General features: G+C 45.7%; 1 protein-coding gene across 1 annotated transcript in view; it reads left to right on the forward strand.

Annotated features, from left to right (window-relative positions):
• The window catches only part of LOC144585065 (uncharacterized), a 90,531-nt gene that overhangs the window by 21,626 nt on the left and 57,593 nt on the right, over nt 1-11,312 (forward strand). The window lies entirely within an intron of this gene.

Here is an 11,312-nt window from a genome sequence, read left to right on the forward strand (position 1 = left end):
GGATTAGGCGGCCCCCTTTATTGTAGAAGAATCTGAAAATTGCCATTGAGGATATTTTGGGAGACGTTTGTGCCATATAGCGATGGCCAGTCCAGGAGCTGTCGGCTGAAAATAACAGACCCAAATATTTAAAGGTTCTGACCTGTTCTATTGGATGTCGTTTGAAAGTCCATTTGTATATTTTACGGGATTTAGAAAAGACTAAAATTTTCGATTTCTGGTAGTTTAGTTGAAGTTTATTGGTGGATAAGTAGTCCAGACATTTGTTCATTAGTCTTTTTAGGCCCAGCCGAGACCGCGAAATAAGTACCGCGTCATCGGCATATAAAAGGACTGGAATCTTGCAGTCACCAAGAGTTGGAAAATGGCCATCAACAGTTGATAGTTCTGGGGCCAAGTCGTTTAGGAACAGGTTAAATAAGGTCGGGGCCAGTGGGCAACCTTGCTTGACTCCCTTGTTTGTAGGGATTTCTTCAGTAAGAAGGCCATCCCATGAACATCTTATTCTGCAAGACGTGTTAGAGTACAATTGCCTGATGGGATTAATCAGATTAGAAGGAATTCCGGTTCTCTCCAGCTTGGACCAGAGTAACTGCCTATCAACACTGTCAAAGGCTGCTTTTAAGTCGAGGAAAGCTACAAATAATTTTGAGTTGGCTTTAATGGAGTACTTATAGGCTAGATGGGATAGGACAGCGCAGTGGTCCAAGGTGGAGTGGCCTGATCTAAACCCAATTTGTTCAATGCCTAGGATATTATTTTGGGTGATCCAAGTATTAAGATGGATCAAAAGATAGTTGGCATACAACTTGCCTACTATTGAAAGAAGGCTGATTGGCCTGTAATTCTCGGGGAGACAAGGATCTCCTTTTTTGTATATTGGAGCAACGACGGCTTGCTTCCAAGATTCCGGAAGAATTCCACTGGCAATTGCCGTTGAGAAGAGTCCTGCCAGAATAGGGGCCCAGAAATCGGGGTTGGATTTCAACCATTCCCCCATAATCATATCAGGACCGGCCGCCTTGCCAGACTTGAGTGAGACAATTAGAACTTTAATTTCTGACGTTGACACTTGCGGCCAGTTCGGAGTGGCAAATGTTTCGGAAGCCTCTTCGATCGGAGGGGCTATATTGTCAAAAAAGAGATTTGAGAAGTGCAATTTCCAGTTATAAGCAGGAACTGCTTTAGGGTCGTGACCTTTAACTTTGAAAGATCCATTCACCAACGCCCAAAAGGAGCGAGGGTTAAAGTGAATTGTGGCCTGATAAAGTTTTTCCCATAACATTTTCTCATACTTGGTCTTCTTACATTTGGCTAACGAGTTCAGATGAGAATTTAGAGAAACATATTCTTTAAGAGCCTGCTGAGAGTTTAGTTGCCTAAACTTTTTAAAACAACTTCTGGCCGCCCTTTTATATTGTTGGCATTCATAGTCAAACCAGCTCGGGTTACTCTGGCGTGGGTCAGAACGTGAAGCATTTGCGGGCAGCGCTAGGTTAGTGGTAATGAGCTCTAATAGTTGATTGTACAACCTTACCACTTCCGATGGATGATTCACCAAGAGTATGGAGGAACTAAGTGCAGAAAAATTAGGGTCCTCCAACAGGAGAGCCAGTTTAGTCTGGGTTAGTTTGTCCCACCGGAATTTAGGGGGGCAAGCCTGAGTCTTGACAGCCTCAGCCGTTTGGACCTTACTCGCAGGAGGGACGCTCAGACTAAGTTGGAGAGGGAGGTGGTCACTCAGTTTAAACGCATGGACTGCAAAGTCAGATATTCTATCCAGTAGCGATGGAGATACTAAGACGTAATCGATTACACTACAACCTGCCTCAGAGATAAAGGTGAATTCCTTAGCCTGTTCGAATGAGACAAGACCATTCAGCCAAAGGAGATTTTGTTGAATGCTAAAGTTAACAAGAGAAATACCTGCGGGATTATGTTTTTTGTCTTTAGAGACTCTGGGCCAGCTAAAGTAGAATGGGAGCTCCGGCAATGATCTTCCGTTCGGTGTCTTTTTAAAGATTTCAAGGCCATCGCCTACCCTGGCATTAAAATCTGCACCTATGATAAAGTTGGCCTGAGGGTATTTAGTAGAAAGGTCCACTATGGACTGTTCAAGGCACTCCCACATCTGCGAGGCGGTATGTTTATAGGGATTCGGAGGAAAATAAATGTTCATAATCAATACTGAGAAATTCTTAACTAATACACGGACGGCCAGGGAACTACTGTTTTTTTGAGAGGACAATACCAGCTCAGATTTCATAAATTTTTTCGTCAGGATCGTGAGGCCAGCAGTCATACGCCCACGTTTTTCACGGCGAAAGGCTGACAAAGTAAAGCTTTGGTAGTCAGAAAGTGTTATTACTTTATCAGTCCAAGTCTCTTGGAGACAGAGAATGTCATATTGCCTTAAGTAGTCAAGAAATGCCGGATTATGCTGTTTCTTGGGCCAGCCCACCACATTCCAGGACAAAATTTTCAGATTACCCTTGACAGGGGGTGCGTCAACTGGAGGCAGCGGCCTGCTGCCTAGTCAAGGTTGGACCGCGGAAGAGATGGAAACCGTTGAATCGGGATTTGGCAATTCCATAGGTGGAAAGTTTATTGGAGGTTTATTTCCGGTGTCTTGTGATTGCTTCATAGGCGTTGACTTCTCAAGACATGGGGCCGTGTGAATGGGGTTGCTTTGGGCCCCAAGAGTGGAAAGATCTTTGGTCTCGGCCACGGATTCATCACAGGCAGAGCCTTCCTTTTCTGGGGCGATGAAAGATGGAGGAGGTCGAGGAGATGGGTTATCTCTATTGTTCGCCTCCGGCTTGTCAGTCAAACTAGCAACTTGAAAAGAATGGGTAGTCTGTCCGGTGAGAAGAGACTGATAAGTAGGTGTTGTTCTTAGATAGTGCACTGGAGTAGATTTAATGCCTCGACAGTCCAGGACCGGCGACCGTTCAATAGGAGGTTCTATCGGAAGTGAGGAAGTATTGGTTCCTTCCTTCTTGGGCTTCAGCTTCAAGCGCAGGTGTCCACTCACCTGCTTGAAGACTCTCTGGACCCCAATATTATAGGCAGACAAGTTATTTTTCTTTCTGAAGATTCTGTTGCATAAATCCTGGGTTTTCATAGTGAGAAAAAGCCGTTTATACCCTTTGACTGATGGTAAATAGTAGAAACGCTCTAAATCCAGTACATCAGTTCTAAGGCCCGTAAGTAGAGATAGCGATTTGGCAATTCTGGGCTTATTGGACCATTGTCGGGCATTGCTGCCTGGGAACGTCAAAAGCACATCTCTGGAAGACCAAATCAGCTGGGTTTTTTTGCTGTTGGCTTTGTTATCGTCCGCCTTCAGAACAGCTGTCGGTCTGACATTGGAGGATTCAGAGAGGCCAGCAGAATTAACTCGGTTATATGGGTTAACGGCCGGTAGTGTGCACTTCAACAGGTCACCACCAGGAGGACATAGTTTCTGACACCCAATCATTTTCACTCCATGTGATTGAATTAAGGCAATTTGCTTTTCGATTGAGCACAATCTGTCCAGTATCACCAAAAAAGCACGGGCTGCAATCAAGCATGAATCGCCAGGTGAAAGTCCTTGGAAAAGTGGAAAGATAACACTGTGGCATTGACAGCCACCAATGGATTTTACAAACGGCTGAGTGAGAACAAAATTTTCTGTTTCTTAACAACACATTTACAGCCAAATAGTGCTCTTTTTTTTCCTTTGTATATATTTATTTTTAAAGTTTGTATACATTTGCATGTCTTTCATTGAAAATGATAAGGGTTTTTTATTTTTATCATTGTATTCTTAGAAAATTTGAAGCGTTCTGAAGATGTATTCTGTCTTTCTAGATTATGAGCACCAGTGTTTTACTATTGTTTGCATTTTAAATTGAAACACATCTTAAATTTTCCCTATTATCTAAATCTAAGTTGCTGCATCTTTTTACATGGTGCAAGGATGTATTTTAAGTTAGCCTGCAGTTTTTGTGTAACTGTATGATGTTTGAATTTAAAGATCTCTATCTACAGTTTTTCCTCATGCCTGTAAGAGTGCCTTACATATTTTGGGGGGTTTAGTATATAGTGGTGCCTTGCATAGCGATCACTTTGTTTAGGGACGAAATCACTTTGGAATGATGTTTTTTTAATCGCAAAAGTGATCGCTTTGCAATGGTCCCTATGGGCTATTTTCGCTTTGCGATGATCGCAGGGAAGCGATCATCGCAAAGCCTCCATTATCGGCCAGCTGATTGGTGGTTTCAAAATGGCCACCGGGGAAAAATCATGGCCACCCGCTGTTTTCAGGCATGGATTCCTCACTTTAGAGGCACCGAAAATGGCAGCGCTATGGAGGATTTTCGCTCAAAGGTGAGTTTTAAGCCCATAGGAATGCATTAATCACATTTTAATGCATTTCTATGGGCTTTTTTCCCTGGCAAATATAAGGGGAAGATATGGAGGCAGTGACAGATTTTACTTTATTGGGCTCCATGATCACTGCAGATGGAGACAGCAGCCATGAAATCAAAAGACACCTGCTTCTTGGGAGGAAAGTGATGACAAAGCAAAGACATAACCTTGCCAACAAAAGTCCGCATAGTCAAAGCTATGGTTTTTCCTGTAGTGACGTATGGAAGTGAGAGCTGGACCATAAAGAAAGCTGACTGCCGAATAATTGATGCTTTTGAATTGTGGTGCTGGGAGACCCTTGAGAGTCCCCTGGACTGCAAGGAGAACAAACCTATCATTTCTAAAAGAAATCAAGCCCGGGTGCTCACTGGAAGGACAGATCCTGAAGCTGAGGCTCCAGTACTTTGGCCATCTAATGAGAAGACTCCCTGGAAAAGCCCCTGATGCTGGGAAAGTGTGAGGGCAAGAGGAGAAGGGGATGACAGAGGATGAGATGGTTGGACAGTGTCATCGAAGCAACCAACATGAATTTGGTACAACTCCAGGAGGCAGTGGAGGATAGGAGGGCCTGGCATGCTCTGGTTCATGGGATCACAAAGAGTCGGACATGATTAAACGACAATGACGACGATTTTATTTTGCTTAGCAGCGATTTTGTCAGAACGAATTAACATCGCTAAGTGAAGCACTGTATTTAAGTAGGCAATCTAGTATTGATGTAAATAAATGAACTTGTACAGAATTAACAAGTTTTGGAATTGCCTGGAATCACTGGAACAATTAAAATTTCGTTGTATGGTATACTGTGTATATACTTACAATGACAATAAATTTTATTATTATTATTTTATTATTATTAAAAGACTTCCTGTGAGATACCCAGATGAGCTTCAAACACCTTGTCACTGGCTGTCTATCTGACGGAGAAAGTCGGGCTGAACCCATCCTGACGAGAGTGCTGTCCTTTCCTGAAAAGAGGAGGGAGAAGCCCATGGAGCCCCAGAGACAGAACATATCACCCGTCAGAGAAGTGACACCTCCATGGGGAGAATGGAAAGATAGAGAGATGAGAAGGGTCACAGAGAAAACCAGGGAGATATTTCCGGGTGAAGAATCAAAAGTTTAGGCCAATGAAGGGATGGAGAGTCTGGAAATAAAGAGCCTGGGGTGTCTAAAGTGGAAGTTCCAGTGAGGGAAACAGAAGGTTCATTAGAGGAAAGGATCGACTAGGTAAAGGAACATTAGGGTAGCAGCAGAGGTGCAGGAGAAAAAGAAAGGAATAAGACAGGAGGAGGGAAGAGAAATATATTTTGGGGAACCATCAAGAAGGGAGAGAGCAGAAGGTGGAGAGGTAGGAGGGCAAAAGAAGGAGAGGATATTACCACAAGGCTGGGAGTGGATATGAATGGAGAATCCCTGGACCAAATAGTGGGAGAACTTGATGATACTTCATGAGAGGCAGAAAGGAGACGGAGAGAAGTAAGACCGGAGAAACCCTCCTATTGGGGAGAGAAAGAGGTTGGAAGGGGGAGGAGAAAAATCAGGGAGGAGAGAGGCACGCTAGCTGAAGAGAGAAAGGGAGAGATGGACCAACCTCTCAGAGAGGGCTTTTGGCAGGACCCCGGTGGGTCAGTTGTCTTCCAGTGGTGACAACATTGATGAACTGTAGAATCTCCTTGCCTGGGTGGTCTGTAAATTTCTGTAGGATTCCTGTGGAGTCAGATATCCTAATGAAGTTCTGACGTGAAGATATCAAAGACGTCATAAAGGAGAGAGGCCGTAGAAATACACAGAATGTAGGAGGATTCATCTTTCTATTCATCCAAGAACTCGTACAAGGAGGAAACCTTTGAAAAGCAAAGAATGTGGGAACAGCTTCCGTCTGAGCTGACAGGCCTAGAATAGCCCTTTAAGAATTGATAATAATGTAACCTCAAAATGGCCCTCCCACCTCGCAGGGAGCAAGGGCCTATTTTAATGGTCCACCGTCAAAGGTTACTGGATCCAGTAGGATTCCAGGATACCATGGGAGGGATACCGGCAGGTCTGGTTGGCGCCACTAGAGCTGTTGACACGATCGCTCCTAAACACCCTCTCCAATGCAGAGCTCACACAGTGCCCTGGTTTAACCAGGAGCTGTGAGCAATAAAGAAAATTAGGATTAGGCTAGAGAGAAAGTGGAGGAAGAAACCGATGGAGTATAATATAGAAGCTGTCAGGGCCGCAACTAACCTTTATCTGGCCAAGATAAGGGCTGCTAGTTGAGCTCACCTCGCTGACCGGATAAGCGAGGCTTCAAATCATCAGCTGGAAATTTTCCGTAAATTCGCGACCTATCCAGAATTGGTCGGGGCGAAGGGCCTCCCCCTAGTATCTCCCCTGACCAGTTCGCAGCATTTTAAAAATCTAAAGTGGAGGCCATCTGCCAGGAGCTTTCTCCTCTTTTGGATACATTGAATCAAGCAGAGATGTCCAGCCTTACCCGGTGAGTCTTGACCATTTTCAGCCTGTGACGCCTGACACTGTGGACAAGGCGCTAGCTCACTGTTGGGCCTCCTCCTCCTCCCTTGACCCTTGCCGGGCCTGGCTAATCAAAGCAAGCAGGCCCACAACAACTGAATGGGCTACAGCGATAATTAATGGGTCTCTTCAGGTGGGCAGGTTTCCCCCGCCCTCAAGGAGACACTCATTAGGCCCATTCGAAAGAAACATAACTTGGTGGCAGACAATATTGGCAATTATAGGCCCATCGCCAATGTTTCTTTCATGAGCAAAGTGGTCGAGAGGGTGGTGGCCGATCAGCTTCAGGCGCACTTGGATGAAACAAATGCCCTGGATCCATTCCAGTCAGGCTTCAGGCTGCGCCACGGTACAGAGACACCATTGGTCGCCCTGTATGATGACCTGTTGAGGGAGGCTGATGGGAAAAACTTCTCTGCTGGTCCTCCTCGATATCTCAGCTGCCTTTGATACCGTTGACCACGGTATCCTCCTGAGGAGGGCCTCAGAGCTGGGAATTGGTGGTCAGGCATTGTCCTGGCTCTGGTCTTTCCTGGGGGACCGTCCTCAGAGAGTTCAGCTTGGGGAGCATTTGTCAGCCCCGTGGAGCCTCAATTGTGGGTTTCCGCGGGGTTCGGTCATCTCTCCAATGCTGTTTAACATCTATATGAGGCTGCTGGGTGAGGTCATCAGGGGGTGTGGAGCATCGTGCCATCAACATGCTGATAACACACAGTTCTACATCTCCTTTTTGCCATCTACAGCGGATGCCGTCCTGTCCCTGCAGCGCTGCCTGTGGTCTGTACTGCAATGGATGCAGGAAAATGGGCTGAGGCTGAACCCGGACAAGACGGAGGTCCTGAGGGTGGGCGAGCCTAGCATCAGCGGTTTGGGAAACTCCCTCTCTTTTTGGGGGGTGACTACTGTCTATTTCAAAGTCCTTCCCTAGCATCAGCAGTTTGGGACATTCCCTCTCTTTTGGGGGGGTGACTCTCAGTGCGAAGAGTGAGGTGTGCAGCTTGGGGGTCCATCTGGACCAGGTGCTTGCCTTGGAATCCCAGGTGGCATCAGTGATCCACACTGCTTATTTCCATCTCTGGCAGATAGCCCAGCTGCGCCCCTATCTAGATGTTGGGTCGCTCACCATGCGCTCGTAATCTCGAAATTAGATCACTGTAATGCTCTCTACGTGGGGCTGCCTTTGAGATCTATGCGGAAACTCCAGATGGTGCAGAATGCGGCGGTGAGACTTCTTACTGGGGTAAAGAAATATCAACATATTACCCCCATTCTGGCCACCTTGCACTGGCTACCCATTCGGTTCCACGTAGATTTCAAAGTTTTAACACTTACATATAAAGCCCTAAATGGTCTAGGGCCTCGTTACCGGTCAGAACGCCTTCTCCCACCTAGGTCTACCCGTATCACTCGATCTAGCCAGAAGGTGAGGCTGAGGAGCCTAACGCTGAGGGACGCCCGAAAGGAAAAAACAAGAAACTGGGCCTTCTCGGCGGTGGCTCCTCGTCTTTGGAATGGCCTCCCTGCTGAGATCCATACGGCCCCTTCCCTGGGCATCTTCAAACGCCAACTGAACACCTGGCTGTTTAAGCAAGCGTTTCCTCCATCCACCACCTGATTTTGTTCTCTGTGCCTTTTTCCCATCTGGATTATTGTGGTATCTTTTCTCTCTTAGTAAAATGTTGTTATGATTTTAAATTGTATTTAGATTTGATATGTTGTTACCCACCCAGAGTAGTCCGCATGACTAGATGGGTGGGCTATAAATGTAACAAATAAATAAATACAAATACAGTAAATAAATCAAGGTTTGTAAAAAAAAATTGTAAGAAAGAGTCCAATTAATTAATTCAGCTGTTCAAGTAACTAGCTGACCAGTTTGATTTAACCCAGCTGTGGAAACAATAATGCTGGAAAAGAACCCTGGAGAAGCTAATCTCTGATTGGCCACTAGGGGCAATAAAATTAAGAGCCTCTGAGCACTTTTTTGGGGTTGAACTAAGCGAGATGAAGGTGCTCCTCTGCAGGACTGATTTACGATGCTGGACATGGCTATGGACTCTGGATATGTGCTATGGGAAATGGACTGATATTGAATGCTTTATCGTGTATGACCAATGGACTGAACTAAGACAACTCTGTATGTATGACTACTGCTACAATACAATTTTTTCTTTACCTTAATGAACTCTCTTTTCATTGTTTGTCTGCATCCTGATACCTGAATTGGATAAATCTCTGCTAGGGCAAAGGAAAGATCCCAAGGAAAGAACAGACAAACTCCATGGTTCCTTCCGTGGATAAAAGTTGACTGAATAAGCGACAGAGGCACCCGTTACTTAGAGCACATAACAACATGGTTGAGAAATCAAAGTGGGAAGTCTGGATTCCAGATTCATTCATTCATTCATTCATTCATTCATTCATTCATTCATTCATTCATTTGTTTGATTTATATCCCGCCCATCTGGTCTGGTCGACCACTCTGGGAGGCTTCCAATAAAGGTATATACAGTAAAACATAAGACTATTACAACAATCAGAACACATACAATAATGAAACAAATAAAGAAGAAAAAGAAAAAAAGAGTTAAATATTGACAGAAGGGAAGGCCTGAAAGTATAACCATGTTTTTAGTAATTGACTCTTGAAAGTGCCCAGCGTAGGGACTGCTCGAATTGCCGGAGGAAGGTTATTCCAGAGGCGAGGAGCCACCGCCGAGAAGACCCGATTTCGTGTCCTTTCCTTCCGGGCCTCCCTCGGCGTTAGGCTCCTCAGCCTCACCTCCTGGCTCGTGCGGGTGATCCGAGTAGATCTAGGTGGGAGCAGGCGTTCCGCCAAGTATCGAGGTCCTAAACCGTTTAGTGCCTTATATGTAAGCATTAACACTTTGAAATCAACGTGGAAACGGATGGGCAGCCAGTGCAGCATGGCTAGAGTAGGAGAGATATGTTGGTATTTTCTCACACCAGTAAGGAGTCTGGCCGCTGCATTCTGCACCACCTGAAGCTTCTGCGTCAGCTTCAAAGGCAGCCCCACGTAGAGTGTGTTACAGTGGTCTAATCTAGAGATTACGAGTGCATGTACTAAGGTAGTGAGTGCCCCCATGTCTAGGTAAGGTTGCAGCTGGGCAATCCGCCAAAGATGAAAAAAGGCGGTGCGGACTACCGATGCCACCTGTTTCCATGGTAAGCGTCGGGTCCAGGTGTACTCCCAGGCTGCGGACCTCACTCTTTGCGGCCAGGGTCACCCCCCCAAACGAGAGAGAGAGAGTCACCCAAGCCGCCAGCTACAAGGCTGTACCCTCAGGACTTCCGTCTTGTCCGGTTTCAGCCTCAACCCGTTCTCCCGCATCCATTGCAGTACGGCCTCCAGGCAGCGCTGGAGGGACAGGACGGCATCACCTGCAGTTGGTAAAACGGAGATGTAGAGCTGGGTGTCGTCAGCATATTGATGACAGAATGCTCCACCCCCTGATGACCCCACCCAACAGCCTCATATATGTGATGGTCTCGCCGCCACACAGGTGTGGAAGAATCACACAGGACACAAAGATCAGGGCCAAATGGGTTTCTCAGAGGCTGGGAAATCTAAGCCTTGAGAAGATTTGGTTTTGGTAACTTATGCAGATTAAAGGAATATAAATACAGTATTGGGAGAAATCTCACACAAAGTGTTATTAGAAAGGAATGGAGAAACATAGGTGTTTGGTTTCATGATGCCGGGTGAAAGTCCTTGGAAGAGCGGAAAAATAACAGTGTGGCAGTGACAGCCACCAATGGATTTTACAAACAACTGGGAGAGAAGAAAATTTTCTCTCTGTTAACAACACACTTACAGCCAAATTGTGCTTTTTCACTTTGTATATATTTCTTTTTAAAGTGTAAATACTTTTGCATGTTTGTTGTGGGTTTTTTGGACTCTTTAGCCCTGTACTGAAGGTTGTTCTTCCTAACGTTTCGCCAGTCTCTGTGGCCGGCATCTTCAGAGGACAGGAGTCGGAATTGCACCAGAGCAAGGAGTTTTGATGCTGGTCACAGAGACCGGCGAAACGTTAGGAAGAACCACCTTCAGAACAGGGCTAAAGAGTCCAAAAAACCCACAACAACTACCAACATGAATCTGACCCAACTCCGGGAGGCAGTGGAAGACAGGAGGACCTGTGGCATGCTCTGGTCCATGGGGTCACGAAAAGTCGGACACAAAGACTAAACAACAACATCTACAGTATGAAATATGCAGGAAATGGGGAAACCGAGGAGATTCAGACTATTTCCTGAGAATATTTTTGAACCCAAAATCAGCAGCAGCAAACCACACACACACACACACAGAGAGAGAAACTTTTCCTAGTGTAGAAAATGGGCAAGCCCTCTCC

The sequence above is a fragment of the Pogona vitticeps genome, chromosome Z, assembly GCF_051106095.1.
Source record: "Pogona vitticeps strain Pit_001003342236 chromosome Z, PviZW2.1, whole genome shotgun sequence".
Taxonomy (NCBI): Eukaryota; Metazoa; Chordata; class Lepidosauria; order Squamata; family Agamidae; genus Pogona; species Pogona vitticeps.